The following is a 24,777-nucleotide window of genomic DNA, read 5'->3' as shown; positions in this document are numbered from 1 at the left end:
CCTAACCTGTCCAGGTCACCCTGTAATCTCCTAACATCCTCTTCACATTTCACCCTGCCACCCAGCTTAGTATCATCAGCAAATTTGCTAATGTTATTACTAATACCATCTTCTATATCATTAATATATATTGTAAAAAGCTGCGGTCCCAGCATTGATCCCTGCGGTACCGCACTGGTCACTGCCTGCCATTCCAAGAGGGAGCTGTTTATCACTACTCTTTGTTTCCTGTCAGCCAACCAACTTTCAATCCAAGTCAGTACTTCGCCCCCAATACCATGCGCCCTAAGTTTGCTCACTAACCTCCTATGTGGGACTTTATCAAAGGCTTTCTGAAAGTCCAGGTATACTACATCCACTGGATCTCCCTTGTCCTTCTTCAGAGTTACATCCTCAAAAAATTCCAGAAGATTAGTCAAGCATGATTTCCCCTTTATAAATCCGTGCTGACTCTGACCTATCCTGTTACTGCTATGTGGGGATGAGGTGTGAAGGCTCAGACAGGGGGCTGGAGAGTTATAAGTTAGCCAGAAATGATCCAAAGAGAGGGCTAAGAAGAGCCAGGATGGGACATGAGAAGTTGTTGGTGGATAGGATCAAGGAAAACCCTAAAGCCTTCTGTAGGTACATCAGGAATAAAAGAATGACTACAGTAAGGTAGCAGTGGAAAGTTGTATATGGAATCTGAGGATATAGGGGAAGTACTTAATAAATACCTTTCTTCAGTATTCACATTGGAAAAGGCAAATGTTAGTGAGAATACGGAGATACGGGTTACAAGATTCGATGGGATTGAGGTTGACAAAGAGGAGGTTTTAGGTTTGGAAGATCTCAAAATGTGTAAGACCCCTTGGCCGGATGGATTCTCTGGGAAGCCAGGGAGGAGATTGCAGAGCCTTTGGCTTCGATCTTTATGTCATTATTGTCAACAGGAGTAGTTCCAGAAGACTGGAGGATAGCAAATGTTGTTCCCTTGTTTAAGAAGGGGAGTTGGAACAGTCCTGGTAATTATAGGCCAGTGAGCCTTACCTCGGTTGTGGGTAAGGTATTGGAAAGAGATAGGATTTATAATCATCTGGAAAGGAATAATTTGATTAGGGACAGTCAACATGCTTTTTGAAGGGTAGGTCATGCCTCACTAACCTTAGTGAATTCTTCCAGAAGGTGACAAAACAGGTGGATGAAGGTTGATGTGGTGTATATGGACTTCAGTAAGGTGTTTGATAAGGTTCCACTTGGTAGACTATTGCACAAAATGTGGGGTTTAGGGATTGTGGGTGATTTAGTGGTTTGGATCAGAAATTGGCTAGCTGAAAGAAGACAGAGGGTGGTGGTTGATGGGAAATGTTCATCCTAGAGCTCAGTTACCAGTGGTCTGCCGCAAGGGTCTGTTTTGGGGCCACTGCTGTTTGTCATTTTTATCAATGATCTGGATATGGGTGGAGAAGGATGGATTAGTAAATTTGCGGATGACACGAAGGTTGTGGATAGTGCTGAAGGCTGTTATGGTTACAGAGGGACATAGATAAGATGCTGAGCTGGGCTGAGAAGTTGCAATTGGAGTTTAATGCGGAAAAGTGTGAGGCAGTTCACTTTGGAAGAAATAACAGAAATGCAGAGTAGTGGGCTAATGGAAAAGTTCTTGGCAGTGTAGATGAACAGAGAGATCTCAGTGTCCAGGTGCATAAATCCCTGAAAGTTGCCACTCAGGTTGATAGGGTTGTTAAGAAGGCATATAGTGTGTTGGGGTTTATTGGTAGGGGGATTGAGTTTCAGAGCCAGGAGGTCATGCTTCAGCTGTACAAGACACTGATAAGGCCACACCTGGAGTATTGTGTGCAGTTCTGGTCACCACATTATAGGAAGGATGGGGAAGCTTTGAAAAGGGTTCAGAGGAGATTTACTCGGATGCTGCCTGGTATGGAAGGGCGGTCTTACGAGGAAAGGCTGAGGGAGCTGAGGCTGTTTTCCTTGGAGAGAAGCAGGTTGAGAGGTGACTTAATGGAGAAGTATATGATGATCAGAGGGTTAGGGACGGTGTACAGTGAGAGCCTTTTTCCTCAGATGGTGAAGGCTAACACGAGGGGACATATCTTTAAATTGAGGGGTGATAGATATAGGGCAAATATTAGAGGTAGTTTCTTCACTCAGAGAATAGTAGGAATGGCCTGCCTGCAACAATAGTACTCGTTGAGGGTATTTAAATGGGCTTTGACCATACATATGGATAATAATGGAACGGTGTAGGTTACAGGGCATCAGATTATTTTCACAGGTGTAACATGGAAGGCCAAAGGCCCTGCACTGCGCTGTAACATTTTATGTTTAATGTTTTAAGGCTAGTCCCTCCCTTACCAGCCAATCAGACCACAGTGTCTCTGTGTCATCATTTTCCCTTTTACCCTGCCAGTGGCCACATGAACTCCCCTTTGGTGGGAGCTCAGTGTTCAGCCAGGGTTTAGCCCAGGTCTATCTGGCCCAGCCCTGCACTGGCCTCGTTGGTGTCAGCTGTCTGCCAGTAGATTTTTTTTTAAGATTAGATTACTTACAGTGTGGAAACAGGCCCTTCGGCCCAACCAATCCACACTGACTCTTCGAAGATCAACCCACCCAGACCCATTCCTCTACAATTACCCCTTCATCTAACTCTATGGGCAATTTAGTATGGCTAATTCACCTAACCGCATGTTTTTGGACTGTGGGAGGAAACCGAAGCACCAGGGGGAAACCCACGAAGACACGGACAGAATGTGCAAACTCCACACGGACAGTTGCCTGAGGCGGGAATTGAACCCAGGTCTTTGGTGCTGTGAGGCAGCAATGCTAACCACTGTGCCACCGTACCGTCCACTGTCCTGCAAATAATATAACTTCTTATTCCTCAGCTCTCTCAAATTCTGTCCTTGATCCATCTGAAACATCCTTTTTCTCCAGCAGTGTCAAAGAGTCATTTTCACAGAGACATATAGCACTGAAACAGACCCTTCAGCCCAACTTGTCAATGCTGATCAGATATCCTAACTTAATGTAGTCCTATTTGCCAGCATGTGACCCGTATCCCTCTGAATCCTTTCTATTCATGTGCCTATCCAGACACCTTTTAAATGTTGTCATTGTACCAGCCTCCACTATTTCCTCTGGCAGTTCATTCCATACACACACCATCCTCTGTTTGAAAAAGTTGTTCCTTATGTCCCTTTTAAATCTTTCCTCTCTCCCTTAAATCCTCCAGTTTTGGGCTCCCCTATCCCAGGGAAAAAGACCTTGACTATTCACCCTATCCATGCTCCTCATGATTTTAAATACCTCTCTATGGTCACCCCTCAGTCTCCAGGTAAAATAGCCCCAGCCTATTCAATCTCTCCCTATAGATCAAGCCCTGCAATCCTCGCAACATTGCTGTAAATCTTTTCTGAACCCTTTCAAGTTTCATAACTTTTTTCCGATAGCAAGGAGGCCAGAATTGAACGCAGTATCCCAAAAGTAGCCTAACCCATGTCCTGTACAGCCGCAAAATGATCTCACAATTCTTATACTCAATGCACTGACCTAAAAAGGCTAGCATTCCAAATGCTTTCTTCACTATCCTGTCTACCTGTGACTCCACTTTCAAGGGGCTATGAACCTGTACTACAATGGTCTCCTAAGTCAAGAACGTTACCATTCCCATTTTTTTCCCTATTCGTTTCTTTGCTGAACACCTTGCAATCAGGTATATTTAAAACCCAGATCTGCCCTTCCATTAGCCATGTCATCAGTGTTCCCTCTAAGTTGCTTGGCCAAGCTGTTCTGAAGTTCCACACAAGCAGATTATCATACTATATGTATGATTGTGAATATTGTGAATGTTTTTAATGCAGGAAAGAGGGAGGGATCTTATGTATTTATATAATTTGTGGGAGTCGATGACCTATTGGTATTATTGCTGTCTAGTTAATCCAGAGATCCAAGTGATGTTCTGAGGACCTGGGTTCAAATCCTGCCTCGGTAGATGGTGGAATTTAAATGCACTAAAATTCCGGAATCAAGAATCTGATGATGATTATGAATCCGTTGGAAAAACCCACTTGGTTCACTAATGTTGTTCAGGGAAGGAAGCTGCCTGTTCTGGCCTCCACGTGACTCCAGACCCATAGCAATATGATTGACTCTTAAATACCCCCTGGGTAATTAGGGACAGGCAATAAGTGTTGGCTTGGCTATTAACACCCTCAACCTGTGAATGAATAATAAACAGGTGGACTGTCAGTTTAAGAGTCTGGTCACGTGACTTGATGATGACATCATTAGGCATTTTGGAAGACTTGATGTACTGGTGCTGTTAGGCTGGAATGAGTGTGGAAGTGAGAATGTCTATTGAACAGCCGTGCACAGGTAAAAGGGAAAGAACAGAAAGTATCTCTGTATCTTTTTCTCCCTCTGTCTGTCTGTTAAAGGTCTCATTTGAAACGAAACCAGACAATTCCTGTTGATGAATCTGCAGAATCAAAATCTGCAAACCACCTGCTCAACTCCCAGAGTCCACAGCACCAGAAACATCTAGATTAACAACTGCACAATTCCACCATTCCCCTGCACAACCACATCCAGGACTGATTCATATTTACCCTGACCTGTTATCTTTTTACTCGCCACTTATTTCAAACCCGTTCAAACGTGTGTTTGTTTTAATTGTCCTCACATTTTAGTAAATAAGAAACTCGCTTTTCCTTGAACTTCAGAAAGCCTGGAGGTCCCATTAAAGAATAGATTTATTGGACTTTGAAAATGAATCCAGCAGACTTTGATTTCAGTGAAATATGTTACAACCAACAGTGGAGAGGGTGGGGGGCTACTGGAATGAAGAAATGGAGCTAGTCCCTCCATCCTCATCTGGCATTATCATGAATTGGAGACCCGTGCTCAGTCATATCACATTGACAAGGAGTTCCCATTGTTGAAGTGCGTGACAATATCTGTCCTCACTTGTGCCATTTTCCTGCTTGCCTCTGAAAGGAGAAAAAGCAATATTCTTTCCAAACAAAGCCTCCGTGAAATCTTTTCAAATCACAAACTGCAAAATGTTGAAGAGAGAGACTGAGACTAATACAAAGAAGTGAAGACCACAGTCAGCCTGCTCCCTTTGCCCAAGATAGAGGCCTGGTAAGGATTTCAATCATCACCTTCTCAGCAAAAGAAAGACATCATATTCAGTATTCTTCACTGAGTTTGTGATCAGACAGGGACTCCCTGAAGATCCCGGTTGGATTTGCTCTCATGTTGAGACTCCTTCTCCCAATCACCTTCCTCCCTCTTCAAGAAGTTGTCCTTCTCTATGTCATCTCTGCCCAATCACCCTGGTAGGCTGAATGTCAGGGGGAACAACAGTGCCGACAACTAGGGCTAGGAGAAAATACCTTGAAGCGAGACTAAGATCTTCAGCTCACACCGTAGCTTTCCCTGTCAATATTACCAAATTAAAATGGGTGGCACGATGGCACAGTGGTTAGCACTGCTGCCTCACAGTGCCAGAGACCCGGGTTCAATTCCCGCCTCAGGCTGTGTGGGTTTGCTCCGGTTTCCTCCCACAATCCAAAGATGTGCAGGTTAGGTGAATTGGCTAAATGCTAAATTGCCTGTAGTGTTAGGTGAAGGGGTAAATGTGGGGGAATGGGTCTGAGTGGGTTATGCTTCGACGGGTCGGTGTGGACTTGTTGGGCCGAAGGGCCCGTTTCCATACTGTAAGTAATCTAATCTAATCAAAATAACTGAACAGAACACCAAACCCATCCACTAACTCGACAACAGGCCGAAGAAATTAATCAGTGACTAACCTGAACGTGTGTGCTGCTTTTAATTATCCCGGTCTGGTGTCCTTCCTTTGACTACAGCCATTTTCAGCTGTTGAAGATGAAGGGAGGGGATGATGCCATCACAATCAATGAAATTAGTGCAACCAGCTGACTGATGTTGCTCTGTGTACTTCATACACCTAGTAACCGGCCTAAAACAGCAGCCCGTATAAGTTAACACCAGAGGTGTGTGTGCAGACACCAAAACACACATTGAAAATGATGGTGCTACAAATGGAATTTTATCAAGGATGAACCTTTAGAAGAGAAAATGGTTGATCTGGAGATACTGTGACTCAGGCCCAGGCTGATTTTGTGCAGTCAAGATTACAGTGGTGCTGGAAAAGCACAGCAGGTCAGGAGCATCTGAGGAGCAGGAAAATCGACATTTCGGGCAGGAGCCCTTTGTCAGGAGGAACCCTTCAGTCTGTGAAAGTAAACAGGGATCTACATGTGACCTCCTCTTTAGCTGGACCACTGGCTGAGAGCAGGCAGAATGAGCACACTCTACAGCCCTGAAACAGTCTTTGGGATACCATGTACATAATAGTTACCCAAACTGCATGATGCAAGACACTGACTGCTGTGCCCACAAATATGTGGGGAAGATTCTGGTAGTGATGATAATGTTCATTCCTGAGATATCATTTCCCAGGATGGACTGCTGGTTGGGGGGAGCTGCAAAAACCCACTCCCCACTTCTGTGACCGTACCAGTCTCAGATCTGACAAACTTCTTAATGTCTTTCAAAAATTGAATTCCTGCATTTTTAACTGCTTGAGATGAGCTGTAAGATGTTTGACAACGATTGGGATTTAATAATGATTACTGTTTTGTTTTATTTCCTATTGATTGTATGCTCATGCTTGCCATTTTGCAGAGATATTGTTTGCATTAGTCTTGATGTGAAACGTTAGAATCAATCTGAGAATGCAGTCAACTAAGAAACAAATTGCAAACTGACCAATGCATTCTCCAGAATGTAACCCTAACGAACTTATTCCTAGATTCGCTTTCTGATATAGAATGGATTTTTCAGAGATTTTACTGAAAGTGGTGGAGGGAGCTTACTTCATTAATAACGCAGATAATCCGCAAGCAGTTTTCAGACAGCTTTCCGAATTGCATGTTGTATTTACAGGACTGACAAGTAGTTGCCAAAAACTGAGTTCTGATGAAAAAGATCAATTATAGCAGAATATTAACTTGCTAAGCATTTGATTTATAGAAGATTGACTTTTCTTGATTGTGTTCATGATATCTATCATAATTTTATGCCTATCAATATCTATCTGCAGGCATAACATTTGATTCAGTGGATAAAACATTTCAGAATGTGTTTAAACTAAATGTTACGCTTGATTTGGATAGTTTCAAAAGAATAAGAGGAAGGGAGGAAGATGCCCACTTTTGTCTGGTGCAAGGAAGCATAACATTATGTTCATCAGCCGGGTTTCATAGATTTCGGATCTGCACGTTTTGCCAGATGCTGCTTGGTCTGAGTGCTTGTCTGACCTTTCTTTGATCTGGCTGTCAATCCCACAACCTCTAGGTTAGTGGTTATCCTGGCTGTATGCTCATGATCATTACGCCTCCATGATTGTGAGGTTTATGAGTCACTACTATTCACTCTGTTACATTTTTCGCCTGAGATTTCTGAGTTCTCCATATGCTGCAGCTCCGAATCGACCAGACTGTGCTTGCAGAGTGAGTGGCGTCAGGCGTCAGAGGTGAAGCCAACCCAACAGAAATTAGTACCCACTAGATTTGACTTAGGACTAATTAAATACTTTCAAGCCCTAATGACAGGCAGGGTGGGACATTGGCAATGGAATGCTTGATTGTCTGGGCCATTTAAGTGACTCCCCAGAGGCAGCCGAGCAATCCCTGAGGTGATCCATTAACCCCTATTTAAGCTGCTTGTGCTGGAACAGACAGGGGTTAAAAAGTAATGATGAAAGTACAAAGCTGCTGGTTTCTCCCCCTCCATATGGGACAGCTACGAGCTGTGTATCTGGAGGCTGCCTCACCACATGCCTTCATTGTTTGCAAAGTGAGTGATGGAAACTGATGTTGACATCACTTGTTATTAACCGTTTGGTAGGTTTCCCTAAAGTATCTTTGAAATAGAAGTTGCAGCAGGTATTGTGTTTTCTTTCAGAATGAACGCGGTCTGCAAAGTGTTGAGTCAATTCACCAACAGGCCAGCAGCTTGGAGTGGTTATTCTGTCGTCATGTTAAACCTGATTATTCTGGTTTACTGAGGCAGGAGAACTTCACATTTCAATGATCTTAAATACAATGCTTTTTAAATGCACTTACTCTGCAACTGAAAAACAATTTCCACTTTTTGACAATGAGGAATCACCAGGATAATTCCAGAACTATGTTCTGATGAGATTTGGGAGCTGTGGGATATATGCTACGTGGGTTTACTTGTTGAACTCCTGAGTTTGGTTTCAGATTAATATTAAACATGATTAGGAAAAATCCTGCACAACAATAAACTTATCAGGAGTTCGTTCAAATACCAAGAGACTAGACACTGTCTGTTTCTTGCACCTCCAAAGATGTCTTACAATAATGCAAAAATCAAGAGGATAACTGAGGAAATGTAGGGGCAGTGATAGACATTAAGGATGAGCAGGTGAACTACTGAATGATATCAACATGAGGCGGGAGGAAATATTAAGATGGTTGACATCTTTGAAAGTTTGTAAGTTGATAGGTCAGACAAAATAATAACAAGGCCATCCAGTCAGCTTCCTTTCCTTCCCCTAGTCAATGGGGTCAGAATGCCTCAAATGCTTCCCACTGCTCTAGCCCTGAACTCTCACCTTTCTGCACTCTCTCCTATCTCCCGTCACACGCTCATCTTGTCCTTTTCACCCACCTCTCAACCCTTGTTTGGTCATGCAGGAGACTAGGGGGCCTATATGGTCCAGTGTAGTCAAGGAAGACCACTTCCTGGTCAAACTGCAAGAGCCTCTTGTCATCAACAAGATATAGTTTATTGCATATTTATTGCACAGTTTACAGTGATGTGATTGACTTTGCTTTAGGGACTTGGAGGAGGATCAGATGTTAGGCTTTGCTTGTTCCAGATATTCAGTTGTTCTGCCCAGGACTGGAGGGCAGCTAATGTAGCTCCACTTTACCAGAAGGATGGTAGAGATAGACCAGGGAATAATAGACCAGTGAGTTTCACATCAGTGGTGGGAACACTATTGGGTAATATAGTGAAAGAGAAATTAATCTCCATTTAGGAAGGTACATTTGGATGAGGGACAGTCAGCATGGCTTTATCAGAGGGAGATCATGCCTAACAAATCCGATGGAATTGTTCAAGGAGTTGACCAAATGTTTGGATGAGAGTAGTGCAGTTGATATAGTCTATTTGGATTTCAGCAAAGCCTTTGACAAGGTCCCACATGGGAAACTAATAAGGAAGGTAAATGTTTATGGAATCCAGGATAGTTTAGCAGGTTGGATCCAAGGTTAGCTCAGTGACAGGGGACAAAGTGTGCTGGGAGAAGGTTGTTTGTGTGACTCGAGCCTGATGTGTAGTGGCATACCTTATTGATTGTAATATTCATAAGCACTGTAGATGAGAATGAGAGAAGGATGGTAAGCAAGTGTGTGAAGACACAAAGATAAGCTGGGTGTTTGACAGTGAGGAGAGAGGTCTTAAGTTCCAGGAGGACATAAATGAATTGGTCAGATGGGCAGATGGGTGGCAGGTGGAATTTAACTTTGATAAATGTAAGATAATTTGGAATACAAAACAATTTCATGCTGTAGAGATTCTATGATCTATGATCTAAGACAAGGGAGTACTCAATGAATGGAAACGAAGCTCAGAGGAACACAGAGACCTTGGGGTACTTACCCATAGATCCCTGAAGGTGGCAGCACAAGCTAATGGAAAGAAAAGAAGACATATGGGACACTTACCTTTGATGAAGGGCTTTTGCCCGAAACGTCGATTTCGCTGCTCGTTGGATGCTGCCTGAGCTGCTGTGCTCTTCCAGCACCACTGATCCAGAATCTGGTTTCCAGCATCTGCAGTCATTGTTTTTACCTACTTACCTTTATCAGTCATGGCATCGATTGTAAGAACAAGGAAGCCATGTTGGAGTTGTACAGGAATTTGGTTAGGCCTCATCTTCAGTAATGTGTGCAGTTCTGGTCACCGCACTGTACAAATAATATGATTGCACTGAAGGAGGTGCAGAGGAGACTCACCAGGATATTGGCTGGGATAGAGCTTTTCGGTGATTAAAAAAGGCTGGATATGCTCAGGTGGATTTCTTTGGAGGAGAGGAGGTTGAGCAGAGATGCAATAGAGGATGAGGGGCATGAACAAGATGACAAAAAGCAGCTGTTCCCCTGAGTTAAAGGGTCAATGACAAGGGATACACTTTTAAAGTGAAAGGGACTTGACATTTAGAGTAGATTTGAGAAAGGATTTTTTTCACCCAGAGGATGGCGGGGTATGGAATGCACTGCCTGAGAGGGTAGTTGAGGCAAGAAACCTCACAACCTTTATGAGTACTTGGAAGTGTTATAGCATTCAAGGTATAGTGTTGGAAAGTGGGACAAGTGTAGTTCTGTTGGTGGTATAGTCTTGATGGGTCAAAGGGCCTCGTATATACTGTTTGATTCTACAATTCTATAAATTCCAGATGACATTGTCATGTTGGGAGCTGCTTATGACCCTCCTGAGTATTAACTCATTCAGGTTCATACACAACAAACACTTATTCCCATTGAGCTGCTGAATATCCCAGTTCCTTTCCTTGACCCCATGTTAGCCGACACTGTTAGCAATTATCCTGCAGCTTCCCTCTCCTACAGATCATCACCCATCCAAATCAGTGACATTGTTCCCAGAATTCCCTGAAAAGAAGTTGTCATCCCTTTCAGTGTGTATTAAAATCACAGATGACATCTGATGTGATTGTGGCATAGGTGACCTGTCCAGCCTGACCCCTCTTGGATGATGTGTGATTCTATAATTCTTGCCCTGCCTGCAGCCTTTCACACGATGACCAACCTTCACCAGTGCCTCAGCTGAATGGTATTGTACCTGTTTACTCTTTCTACCCACTGTCAGACCAGCACTCATAATGACACCTCTCCCTGTTCTTTTTTTACTTCTAGTGTCCATCAAGAATTCATTCTTGGTCTCCCCCCATCCCTCTCTATCTCAACCACACCTTCAGTGATATCCTCCTGGTGGGAGGTCAGCAGGAGTTTCCTACCTGCTCTGATGACCCCCAGCTCTACTTCACTGCCACCTTTCTCGATTCCTTCATAGTTGCTCAGTTATCAAACTGCTTCTCCAACATCTGCTCTTGGATCAGCAGAACTTTCCTCCAACCAGACTTTGTTATGAATGCAGTCTATTGTCCCCACTACAAACTTCGTTCTTCAGGTACCAGCTCAGATACTCTCACGGTGTGTCATGAGCGGGCTGGGGAGAGCAGGTAGGGAGAAACTCTTCCCACTCCTGAAAGAAACCAAAGAAAAAGAGGGTAAAGACTTAAAGTGATGTGCAAGGACTGTAGGATCAGCTTCTTTACACAACGAAGAGAGGCAATGGCCTATTGGTATTATCACTCGATAATTAATCCAGAAACTCAGCTAATGTCCTGGGCAGCTGGGCTCGAATTCCTCCATGGCAGATAGTGGGATTTGAATTCAATTTTAAAAAATGAAATTACGAATCTACTAATGACCATGAAATCATTGTTGATTGTCAGAAAATCCCATCTGGTTCACTAATGTCCTTCAGGGAAGGAAATCTGCTGTCCTTACCTGGTCTGGCCTACATATGACTCCAGACTAACATCAATCTGGATGATTCTGAACTGCCCTCTGAAATGGTCTAGAAAACCACTCAGTTGTACAAATTGCTAAGAAGTACAATTGCAACGTTTAAAAGACATCTGGATGGGAATAGAATAGGAAGGGTTTGGAGCGATGTGGTCCAGATGCTGGCAGGTGGGACTAGATTGGGTTGGGATATTTGGTTGGTATGGACAGGTTGGACCGAAGGGTCTGTTTCCGTGCTGTAGATCTCTATGACTCTATAAGTCTCACAGAAATTAGACTGGATGCACCACCTGGAATCAACCTAGGCACCAGAAAAGATAATGGCAGTAACAGCTGAAAATGTGTTGCTGGAAAAGCGCAGCAGGTCAGGCAGCATCCAAGTAACAGGAGAATTGACATTTCGGGCATAAGCCCTTCTTCAGGATACTCTCCTGTTCCTTGGATGCTGCCTGACCTGCTGCGCTTTTCCAGCAACACATTTTCAGCTCTGATCTCCAGCATCTGCAGACCTCACTTTCTCCTCCTTAATGGCAGTAACAGCCCTGTTGACTCTGCAAAGTCCTCCTTACTGACATCTGGGGGCCGAATGCCAAAATTGGGAGAATTGCTTCACAGATTAGTCAAGCAACAGCCTGACATTGAAATACACACAGGATCATACCTTATAGACAAATGTCCCATCACCATCCCTGGATATGTTCTGTCCCATCAGCAGGAGGTGGTGTCACAGTGGAATACAAACAGGAGGGAGTTGCCCTGGGAGTCCTCAATATTGACTCTGGACCCCATACAGTCTCATGGCTTCTGGGATGGAAATATCCTGCTGATTACTATGTACAACCCTCCTTCGGCTGACGAATCAGTGCTCCTCCATATTGAACAACATTCGGTTTGATTTGATTTATTATTATCACATGTATTGTTTTGCATGTTAATCATACCTTACATAAGTACGTCAAGGTAAACAGAACAGGATGTAGAAAGTAGTGTTACATCTCCAGAAAAGATGCAGGGAGAGAGATCAACTCTAATGTCTGAGAGATCTGTTCATAAGTCTGATCTTGAATCTGTCAGCATGTGTTTTCAAATTTTTGTATCTTCTGTCGGACGGAAGAGGGAGGTAGAGAGTAAAACTGGAGTAGGAGGGGTCTTCGATTATTTGCTGCTCTCCTGACGCAGTGGGAAGTATAGTCAATGGAAAGAAGGTTGGTTTTCATGGTGGACTGGACTGAATGTTCAACTGTCTGTAATTTCTTGCAGTCTTGGGCAGACTAATTGCCATACCAAGCTGTGATATGTTGGGTAGGATGGTTTCCATGGTGAACAATATAAAAATTGATAGAAGTCAGTGTGGACTTGCCAAATTTCCTTTGTCTTCTGAGAACAAAGAAATAGTGGTGTGCTGTCTTGACTGTAGCATTGATATGGAAACTCTGAGGATAGCAAGGGCACAAAATATACCCTAGGTAAGGGATTTCAGTGTTCACCACCAAGAGTGGCTCAGCAGCAGCACTACTGATTGAGTTGATTGGGTCCTAAAGGACATAGCTGCTAGATGGGGTCTGCAGCAGATGGTGAGAGAACCAACAAGAGGAAAAAAAACATTCTTGACTTCATTCTGGAACAACTATGAGAATGGGGGCAGTCACCATCGGACTGAGGGTGTTGTACTTAAAAGCACACAGTATATGAAACAAGGTAAGTGAGATTGTAGCACAGATTGAAACTGATGGATATAATGTTGGGGTATCACACAGACATGGCTGCAAGGGCTGGGATCAGGGCCGGGACCTAAATATTACAAGTTATACATCCTATTGAATGGGAGAAAGTGAGGACTGCAGGTGCTGGAGATCAGAGCTGAAAATGTGTTACTGGAAAAGCGCAGTAGGTTAGGCAGCATCCAAGGAACAGGAGAATTGACGTTTCAGGCATGAGCCCTTCTCTATTCCTGAAGAAGGGCTCATGCCCGAAACATCAATTCTCTTACTCCTTGGATGTGCCATCCTATTGAATGGACAGGCAGGTGGTGTGATGGCATTCGTAAAAAATGGAATTAAATCCATAGCAAGAAGTGATACTGTGTCAGAAGGTGTACAATCTGTGTGGGTAGAGGTGAGGGACCACAAAGGAGAATAGACCCTGATAGAAGTTGTGTAGAGGCCTCCTAGCGGGAGTCAGGATGTGAGGAAGAAAATAAAGCAGGAGATAAAAAAAGGCATGTAAGAAAGGCACTATTATAATAATCATGGGGGACCTCAATGTGCAGGTGGACTGGGAAAATCAGGTTGGTAGCGGATCTAAATGAAAGGTACTTCTGGAATGTCTAGGCTGTGTGGTAGAACCCATTAGGGAACAGGCAATTCTTGATTTGGTGATGTGTAGTGAGGCAAACTTGATTAGGGAGCTTAGGGTGAAGGAACCTCTAGGGGGCAATGACCATAATATGATAGAATTCACCCTGCAGGTTGAGAGGGAGAAGCTGGAATCAGATGTAATGATATTACAATTGAATAAAGGTAACTACAAAGACATGAGGGAGTTGCTGGCCAGACTTGATTGGAAGGGGAGCCTAGCAGGGAAGATGGTTGAGCAGCAATGGCAGGAGTTTCTGGGGGTAATTCAGGGGGCACAGCAGGAATTCATCTCAAGGAAGACGAAACACATTAAGGGGAGGATGAGACAACCATGGATGACAAGGGACATCATGCTAAAAATCACACATCATGTTATAATCCAACTGGTTTAATTGGAAGGACTAGCTTTCGCAGCGCTGCTCCTTCATCAGGTGGTTGTAAAAAGAGACATCATGGGCAACATAAAAGCAAAAGAAAAGGAATACAAGGTGATAGAGGTTTCTGAGAGCCAAAGGAGTGGGAAGCCTTTAAAAGCCAGCAGAGAATAAATAAAAAAAATCAATAAATGGAGAGAAAATGAAAGAAGAGAATAAGCCAGCTTGTAATATAAAAGAATATTGCAAGAGATTTTTAGATTATTAAAAGGGAAAAGAGACCAATGGGAAATGAGACTGGAGATGTAGTAATAGGGAACAAAGAAGTGGCAGAGGAACTAAATAGGTACCTTGCATCAGTTTCCAAGCCAGAAGACATCAGCAGCATACCAGGACTTCAAGAGATCGGGGACAAAGGTGAGTGTAGCGGCCATCGTGAAGGAGAAAGTGTTGGAGAAGCTGAAAGGCTTAAAGGTGAATAAATCACCTGGAGCAAAATGTCTACCTCCCAGAATTCTGAAGCAGGTAGCTAAGGGGATTGTAGAAGTATTGGTGGTGATCTTTCAGGAATCACTGGAGTCAGGGAAAGCGCCAGAGTACTGGAAAATGACAAATGTAACACTCCTGTTTAAGAAGGGAGTGAGGCAGAAGACAGGAAACTATAGGCTAGTTAGCCTGACCTCAGTCATTGCTCAGATACTAGAGCCCATTATTAAGGATGAGAAGTGTATGGTAAAACAGTGCTGAGTCAGCACAGCTACATCAAGGAGATGTCATGCCGCACAAATCTGTTAAAATTCTTTGAGGAAGTAACAAGCACGTTAGACAAAGAAGAGCCAGTGGATGTAATCTATTTGTATTTCCAGAAGCCATTTGACAATGTGCTACACAGGAGGCTGCTAAATAAAATAAGAGCCCATGGTGTTAGCGACAAGGTACTGGTATGGATAAAGAATTGGCTGACTGCCACAAGACAGAGAGTGGAGATAAAGTGTCTTTTTCAGGATGCAAATGATGACTAGCAGAGTTCTGTAGGGGTCAGTGTTAGATCACAGCTATCCACATCAGACATTAATGATCTGAATAAAGGAACTGAGGGCATTGTTGCTAATTTAGCAGCTGTCCCAAAGATAGCTGGAGGGACAGGTAGTGTCGAGGAAGTGGGGAAGCTGCAGAAGGACTAGGGGAGTGAGCAAAGACATGGCAGATCGAACACAATGTGAGAAAGTGTGAGATTGTGCACTTTGGTAGGAAGAATAGAGGCATAGATTATTTTCCAAATGGGGAAAGCCTTTGGAAATCTGAAGCACAAAGGGACTTGGGAGTCCTGGCTCAGGATTTCTTAAGGTTAATGTGCAGGTTCAGTTGGCAGTTAGGATGGGAAATGCAATGTTAACATTCATTTCAAGAGAGCTAGAATACAAGAAAAGAAATGTACTGCTGAGGTATATAAAGCTGTAATCAGGCTGCATTTGGAATATTGCAAGCAGTTTTTGGCCCTGTTTGTATGGCATAATGTGCTGGCAAAGGAGGGAATTCAGTGGTGATTTATTAGAATGATCCTGGGGATGAAGAGCTTGTCATATGAGGATAGGTTGAGGACTCTGGATCTGCACTCAAAAGTGTTTAGAAGGATGAGGGGGGAGTCTTATTAAAACTTACAGAATCCTGAGACACCTGGATATAGTGAATATGGAGAAGATACTTCCACTCATAGGAAGAAATAAGGAACTGTGATGAGGAGGAAGGTTTTCAGCCAGATGATGGTTATTTCATAGTCAATGTCACAGAGAGGTGTGGAGGCCAGGTCACTGTGTATTTAAGACAGAGATAAATAGGCTCTTGATTCATGAGCAGATCAAAGTTATAGAGAGAAGGCAGAAGAATGGAGTTGAGAATTGATAGCGTTGATGGTAGTTGTCTTCTCCCTAAGATGAGAAATTTCAAGAATAGGGGACACATTTTTAAGGCTGAGAGCAGAGAGATTTAAATAGACATAAGAGGCAAATTTTGTACCCAGAGGGTGGTTCGCCTGGGGCGTGAACTTCTTGAGGAAGTGCTAGATGTGGGTACAATTACAACGTTTAAAAGGCATTTGGATGGAGACACGAATTAGGAAAGGATTGGAGGGAAATAGACCAGGAGCAGGCAGGTGGGATTAGTTTAGTTTGGCTGTTTAGATCAAAGGATCTGTTTCTGTGCTGAATGATTCTATGACTCTACGGCTATAATTGAATAGCAGAACAGACCCAATGGGCCAAATGGCCTAATTCTGCTCCTACATCTTATGGTCTTATGCTCTTGTAGAAGCTAATTTGAAGGATTGTAAAACACACAACAAAACAATATTTTAGCCAATTTCCTGACACCAGCCATTACAGAGACTCAGTAAAAGAAACTGCATCCCTGTCCCAACTCTCCACGTTTCTCCCTAACTCCTTGTACTTTCCTTCCCATGGCCTTTGAAAACCAACTTTGACTTTTCATATTACCTTGTGAATGAAATCAATCAAGGAGAAAGTGAGAACTGCAGATGCTGGAGACCTGAGCCGAAAATGTGTTGCTGGAAAAGCGCAGCAGGTCAGGCAGCATCCAAGGAACAGGAGAATCGACGTTTCGGGCATGAGCCCTTCTTCAGGAATCAGTTTCCCAAAGAAGGGCTCATGCCCAAAACATCGATTCTCCTGCTCTTTGGATGCTGCCTGACCTGCTGCGCATTTCCAGCAACATATTTTCAGCAATGAAATCAATCAAATTTGTCTCACATGATGTCTCCTTCACCAATCTATGCTGACAATCCTTAGTTTTTCTTTCTTCTTCTTTTTCTTATTCTTCTCATTTTAAACTGTTTTTGGTCCTCAGTGCAGCAGCTGAGGGCCCAGAGCAGGACAATAAGGGGGCTCCAGACCAGAACAGGACAGAGAGCAGTCAGTGGGCCTGGACCAGAATGGGACAGAAAGTGGGTCAGTCTGCCCAGAGGAGAGCAGGATGGGCAGTAGTCCACTAGCCTGGAGTAGAGCAGGATGGTGTGCCAGTGGTGCCGGAACAGAGCTGTTGGCAGTCGGCAGCCTTGGGCCTGGTGCGGTCAGCCTGTCACAGATGGTGGTCAGTGGTTTGTGAGCCCAGTTGAGGTGGGTGCAACGCTATGGAAAGCCCATAATGTGGAGAGACTGCAGGCTGTCAAAGCACTGTAATGTTTATCTTTTAACTTTATTTCCTTGTTTCCCTTCTTTATACAGTGAAGAATTGTAGTGTAGAAGTTGTAGCTTTTCTGTTTATTTCGTTATTTTGTACCTAATCTATTTTAATCCCTAAGATTTGCAACTTGGTACTTAGTACCTGAGATGACAATATTATTCTCTTTTCACTGTACTCCTGGACTTGATTTAATTTAAGTGATGATTTAATTGCACAACAGGTTAGGTGGACTCCACTCTTAGCCATCATTAAGTAGACAAACATCTGCAGGATTGTGTCAGTGCAGGGGTTAACACTGCTGCTGCTCATTCACATTTAAAAAAAAACGTTAAGAAAGGACAAAAGCACCAATAGATAGGAAATATCATGTAAGATGGTGTGGGTCAGATCAGATATTAGCATTCCAGTATTTTCCTGCACGGAATTTGCATTCAAACCAAGTTTTTGATAAATGTGAAGCACTTTCATCGAGCCATATGATATTTGCTTCACTACTTTATTAAAATATGTAAAATCAGTGATGAATCTGTGAAAGTACCCTGCAAATATATAACCCTTCAAAATTAAATGAATGCATTTAGTTCCTATCTAATTTTAAGGACGCCATGAATAATCAGTAGCAAGCAAATATATTGATGGATGGAAAACATTTCAAAGATCGCATATGTTCGCCAAGATGTTGCAAGCCGTAGCAACGGTCTGTATAATTGTGTCTTAGTGGGTTTTGGAATGTGACAGTAGTTGTGGATGAAGGTGAGTTCTACAGATCATCAATCAGTGAAAGATTGATGCACTGCCTGCAAGGTTGGCTTTGGGGACACAGAACCATCTGGAAACTCTCCTACAGGGAAAAAACAGCGATTTTGCAGACAGGTGTTAATTCTTACGTTTGTTTTAAGTTTGCATTCCAATTTTCACATTATTCATTATTTGGGTTCTAAGATGGAATTTTACAACTAAATGTTGTAACTAAAAAACAACATCTGAAATGTTTTAAATTTTAAAATGACCCCATTATTATAAAAGTAATGATAGATCAAAAAGTGAACGAGAATGTTTACAGCGAGATGCTGGTAAAGGTGTAATATTTAGCGTTTTGATATTAATAAGCCAATTTTTGTGATCAAAGATCATTCAAGTCCAGACTTCACTGAAAATATGAAGATAAGGAAGAACACAGAGTGCTTTTTTGTTAAGTCTTGTAAATAAACAAGTAAAGCAGAGAATAGCACTGAGCCTGTACAAAACCCAGGATAGGGTTGGTTTTCCTTTCATGGGATGCAAGGCAGTATATGTGACCCATCCATAATTACCAATGAACTGTCTCAGAAGGCAATAAAGAATCACTGCCGTGCGTCCAGAGTCACATGAGGTCTATTTCTGTGACAGCACATCATTGGAGTAAAGTGTTGCCACCAATCCCCACCTTCTGACCCTGTGTCAAAGGGTTGAGAAGCAGAGGATGAGCCAGGTGTCAGTGTTAACAAGAGGAAGCAAGTGCTTTAACAACAAGCTGCACCTTATTACATGGTGGAATTGGTTGCGTTGGTTAGATGGGGACAATTATTATGTAGGGCAATATAGAGTCAGAGGTGCCAATCTGAGCCCGGGTAGGGATTCCTCACTGAGGATGATGTGACATCATCAGACTGGATGTATCCTAAAGCAGTCTCGAACTTTAACCCTTTCAGAACCTTATACCACAGGCCAACCTGGTAAGGCCAGCAGATTTCACCCCTGAAAGGACATTAATAAGCCAGATAGCCTTTACATCAATAGGTGATGGCTGTTGTGGTCCCCTTTTCTGAAATTAGGTCTCTGTTCGAGAATTATTAATTGACCTAGACTTCATCAGTTGTGTGCGACTTGAACTTAGGTTTCCTTGAACACCAGAATGGCAGAGTGGCTCTGGGGATGGCATGGTGGCTGAGTGGTTAGCACTGCTGCCTCACAGCACCAGGGGCCCAGGTTTGATTCCAGCCTCAGGCGACTGTCTGTGTGGAGTTTGCACATTCTCCCCGTGTCTGTGTGGGTTTCCTCCGGGTGCTCTGGTTTCCTCCCATGGTCCAAAGATGCACAGGTTAGGTGAATTGGCTATGCTAAATTGCCCGTAGTGTTAGGTATATTAGTTAGGGGAATGGGTCTGGGTGGGTTACTCTTCGGAGAGTTGGTGTGGACATGTTGGGCTGAGGAGCCTGTTTCCATACTGCAGGGAATTTAATCAAAGCACACTAGTCCTCTGGATTAATAATTGCAGAAGCATTAGTTATACACGATCAACTCCCCAGCCCCTGCATTAGCCAGACACCATCATCTCCCCAGCCAGTGCACTGGAGTTTAATGTGCGGTTTTGAATATCCCAATACAGAAAGGCCACTCAAGGCATTCCAGAGAATATACTGGGTAGATCAACCAGGATGATTTCAGAAATGAAAGAGTGTGAGAATAGACAAAGAACTGAGCAGCACAGGATCAGGCCCTTCGACCCACCATGTCTGTGCTGACCATGATGCTATTCTAAACTAATCTCATCTGCTTGTGCATGCCCCTCTATTCCATGCTTGTTCATAAGTCTGTCTAAATGACTCTTAAATGTTGATGTCATATCTACTCCTACCACCTCTCCTGGCAGTGCATTCCAGGTATCTACCATCCTTTGTGTAAAAAACTTACCTTGCAATCTCATTTAAATTTATCCTGTCTCACCTTAAACCTGTACTTTCTGGTATTTGACATTTCCGACCTAGGAAAGAAACTCCGACTATTCCCCTATCCATGCCCCTCATCATTTTCTATATTTCTGTCAGGTCGCCTCTCAGTCCCCAGTGCTCGGTTGAAACAGCCCAAGTTTGTTCAACCTCTCCTTTATAACTAAAACATCCTGGAAAGCCTCTTGCACCATCTCCAAAGCCTCTACCTTCTTCTTATAGTGTGGCAACCAGAGGACTACACACAGGTCTGACCAAAGTCTTATACAGTTGCAGCATGACTTGCCAACCTTTGTACTCGATGCCCCAATCAATGAAGGCAAGAATGCCATAGGCCTACTTTACAACCTTATCTACTTGTGTTGCTACTGTCACGGAGCTATGGACTTGGACTCCAAAGTCCCTCTTATTTCTAAATGCTTGGCCATTTGCTGTATACTTCCTTCTTGCATTTTGCCTCCCAAAGTGCATCAACCCAGACTGATCTGGATTAAATTCCGTCTGCCATTTCTCCAAATAACTTTTCAGCTGATCTATATCCTGCTACATCCTTTGATATCCCTCCTCACGATCCACAAATCCACAATTTTCCTGTCATCTACAAACTTACTGATCAGATCATCGGTTTCATCCGAACCAGTCATCAATCATCTTTGTCACTTCCTCAAAAATGTCAGTCTCAAGACTAGAGATGGTAGGCCACCCAATTTCCATACAACAGAAATGACCACTAGGTGGCTTCATTTTCAAACTACAGCGGTCCCAGCACTGATCATCACAGAACACCACTGGTCACAGAACTCCAGTCAGAAAAACACCCTTCCACAATTACTCTGTGTCTTATTACCAAGCCAATTTTGTATCCATCTTGTCAACTCACCATGGATCCCATGTGATTTGATCTTTGGATTGACCTACCATGAGGGATCTTATCAAATGCTTTAGTTATGTCCATACCCTACCGTCATCAATCATCTTCGTCACTTCCTCAAAAAATGTCAGTCTCAAGACTAGAGATGTTAGGCCACCCAATTTCCATACAACAGAAATGACCAAGAGGAGGCTTCATTTTCAAACAAAGTAGAGCTTTGTTTAAATGAGAGGGAAAGACAATTTCTTTCTGGTTGGTAGATCAGCAACCAAATGTCAACAATTAAAAATAACCACAAAATGAGGAAAGAGAGTTTTAGAGAAATGTTTTGTGAAGTTGGCTGTCAGGGGATAGAGTGTTGCCGCAGCGGTTGTTTGAAGCAGAGACCGTCACATCTGTTCATGGGGAGTTTGAAGGGATTTACTTAAGCAGTGATATCATTATGTTCATGTGGAGAGTCAGGAAGTGGATTAGCTTGGATCACTTTACTAGCTGACTGATATAAATGCAATGGCCTAAATGCACCATTTGTGAGTGTAAACTTCCAAGATGGCGGCACCAACAAGGAAGGCCCATCCGCTCCCAACTATACCCTTCCTCACTTCTTTCCTTACCGTTTTTGTCTTCTTTCTTATTTTTTTCTCTTCCCTCATCATCTTCCCATGGGTGGAGAAGGTGACATGGTGGAAGAGGATGGCCAGAGCAGGACTCTTGTGAGGCAGTGGCCTGGCAACAGAGCCAGGGACTCTTATTTGTGGTAGGCCCAGAGCAGGGACTTCAGACATCAGCGAAGGTTTGGAGGTGGCAGCAGAGCCAGGATCTGCTGGTGGAGATAAGTCCGGAGCTAGGGTCTTTCAGTTACCAGCGAGGTGGTGGCGTTAGCTCCTGGTGTGGTAGACCCAGAGCTGGAAACTCCTGGTTACCTGTGAGGCGGTGGCATTAGCTCCTGGTTGTGGTAGACCCAGAGCTATGGACACCTGATTACTGGTGAGGCTGTGGTGTTAGCTCCTGGTTGTGGTAGACACAGAGCTGGGAACTCCTGATTACCGGTGAGGCTGTGGTGTTAGCTCCTGGTTGTGGTAGACACAGAGCTGGGAACTCCTGATTACCGGTGAGGCGGTGGTAGCTGAAGGATAGCTAGAAAATTCTGGTGGCGGTAGGCCTAGTGCAGGGACTTCTACCTGTGGGGCAAGTGTGGGTCCAGCACATGACCTCGCATCAGTGGCCAACCGGTGAGGTGGGCACAGCGACAAAGAGATCGCTCCTGAAGAGTGGTGACTCCTACATCAGTGGGTCCGGTGCAGACTACAGCAAGGTGGCAATGCAATAGTCATTGGTGAGTCAGCTCAGCTCTCCTGGTAGAGGCAGTGGAACGACGATGGATTCCCTTTCATTTATATCATTTTATTCTTAAACTATTCAAAATGCTGCTGGATTGTGGTGGAAGTTGAAGCTTTTTTCACTGTATGTTACCGTGTTGTTCATTGTAGAATATAAGTGACAATAAATCATCATTCGTTCAAACTTCTTTGATTTTGGATAAAACCTTGGCATGGATAAAGGCAGACAGAAAGAAAGAGCCTTCACTTCATTACAAATTTTAACGTAAAATTGCTGCAACTGCTAATCTCACAAGTTGTACACAGCTACTGGTGTTTCATTAGGTTCAGTTGAATGTGCAGAGCTCCTTTGAAATTATTTTGTTAGTACATAGCTCAATATGATTATTTAAAGCTCCCACATTCCTTGTGGATTTGGGGGTGGTGGAGCAGGGCGGAGATAAGGCTACAATTGTGAAGTGGGGATTATTCTACCTGTGTTCCTTTTGGGTACAGTTTCCTAAAAGAATGAGAGGATCATTGAAAATATCACATGTAAAATCATTCTATCTTTGACACCTGTAGCTATTTAAAATTATAACGAACCAGTTTTAATCAGTATCCAAAATAACAATTACCAGAAAATGAAGCTGTTTATGTTTAGTTGATTGCCAATTCGGTAGTTTAGTCCCGGACAGTTTGTGGCTGTCTGACTCAGTAAAGTCCCAAATATCATCTGAGATGGTGACTTACAGCTTTTAAAATTCATTTCTCAGCAATACCATTTCTTTTGTGTTAGCTTGCATATTTAATCAGAACCTTCTGTAACTGTCTGCAATTAGTGCTGTGATGATTAATAAAATAACCCCTTTTAAAGCCCCATTTAGCTACCCAAAACTGCACAATCAGGTATAATTATTTTGTTAATAATTAATCATATCTGATTAAGTGAGCATTGAAAATAGAATACATTAATACATTCCCCACCTGAGCACGGCTAATTTTTCTTGCGGTAATGAGAATTAGAGTGAGTTGGGAAAACACTTAACATTTTGCATCTTACAACAGATACAATGCACATTTAGAAATAGTCTGTAATTGCTTCTTTAACTATTATAGCTCAGGAGGACATTTGAATTGAATTAAACTTTATTGTCACGTGCAGTCGAATGAGTGTGGGGAAAAGTTTGCAATGTCGGCACTTTGACACATCTTAGGTTCAGCATACGTAGGTACAGAATACTTAAGTATGTGTTACAGACTTAAAAGAATTATAAATAAAAGTTCAGCATAAGAATAATGAAGTTTTCTTTTTAAAAAGTGCTTGAATTTTAGTCTTTTCACCAGGTCCGTGCCAGCACCAAACCTTCAGACTGCCTGGGCCATATCTCCATTAGAAATTCAGTTTCAAAGATTCCTCAGTAAATGAATGCATTTATTCAATTCTAAATATTAAGGCATTGCCAATTAATTTCTGTTTGATTTTCCACATCATGTGAAAAAACTGCTCTGGGTCTGAGTGAAATTGAGCCTCATTGCACCCCGTTTACAAATGCACAGCATTTAGTTTGGGTGCCTTCCCAAACTCCAATTGCATCTGATGCCATGTTTGTTCAGGCTCTGTCCCTGACAGCCCACCAGAACAGCCATTCAGAACTTGGATGTGATGTTAACATGTTGTGTTCAACTGCTTATTGCAAATGTACCAATCACACAGCAGGGAGAGGTAAAACAATGGACGGAACTTCGTCTTGAAGAAAAGACTATCCACATTTCTTGGTTGCTGGGAAGTTATGTAAACACAGCTGATCCATAACTCTTTGTGGTTATACACAATGCATTGGGATTATATAGTGATGGGCAGCAGTTTAAGATTATACTCTCTTAAAGTTATACGTACATCACATTGTAACAAAGGGATTAAAGTCCTGTTATAAACAATTAGAACAAGTTAGGTTGGCTCATGTGCTGAATTTCTTTACTGATCTTCTTTACTGATGAGGGAGGTATCTGTTGACATTAATCTAGGCCAGTGTTGTCCTCAGGGCTAATTACGATCACCAAAGTGTGAAAGTGAAGAGATATCCAGGCTTTCTGCTTTTAACTGGCCTGAGCATATATCCATTTTCTGATCCTCCCAGTTGACACGGTTTCTGAGTGAGGATTGGATGTATATTAGAATATGGACAACATGACACCCATATGGCTTACTCTGGAATGGAGCAGTCATTATTTTGTCTGTTTGCTTTTTACATTGGGAGTTTTCTACCTTGCATTTGGA

Source organism: Hemiscyllium ocellatum, chromosome 22, assembly GCF_020745735.1.
Source record: "Hemiscyllium ocellatum isolate sHemOce1 chromosome 22, sHemOce1.pat.X.cur, whole genome shotgun sequence".
Taxonomy (NCBI): Eukaryota; Metazoa; Chordata; class Chondrichthyes; order Orectolobiformes; family Hemiscylliidae; genus Hemiscyllium; species Hemiscyllium ocellatum.
The sequence above is the reverse complement of the archived record's forward strand: the minus strand, read 5'-3'. Positions refer to the sequence as shown.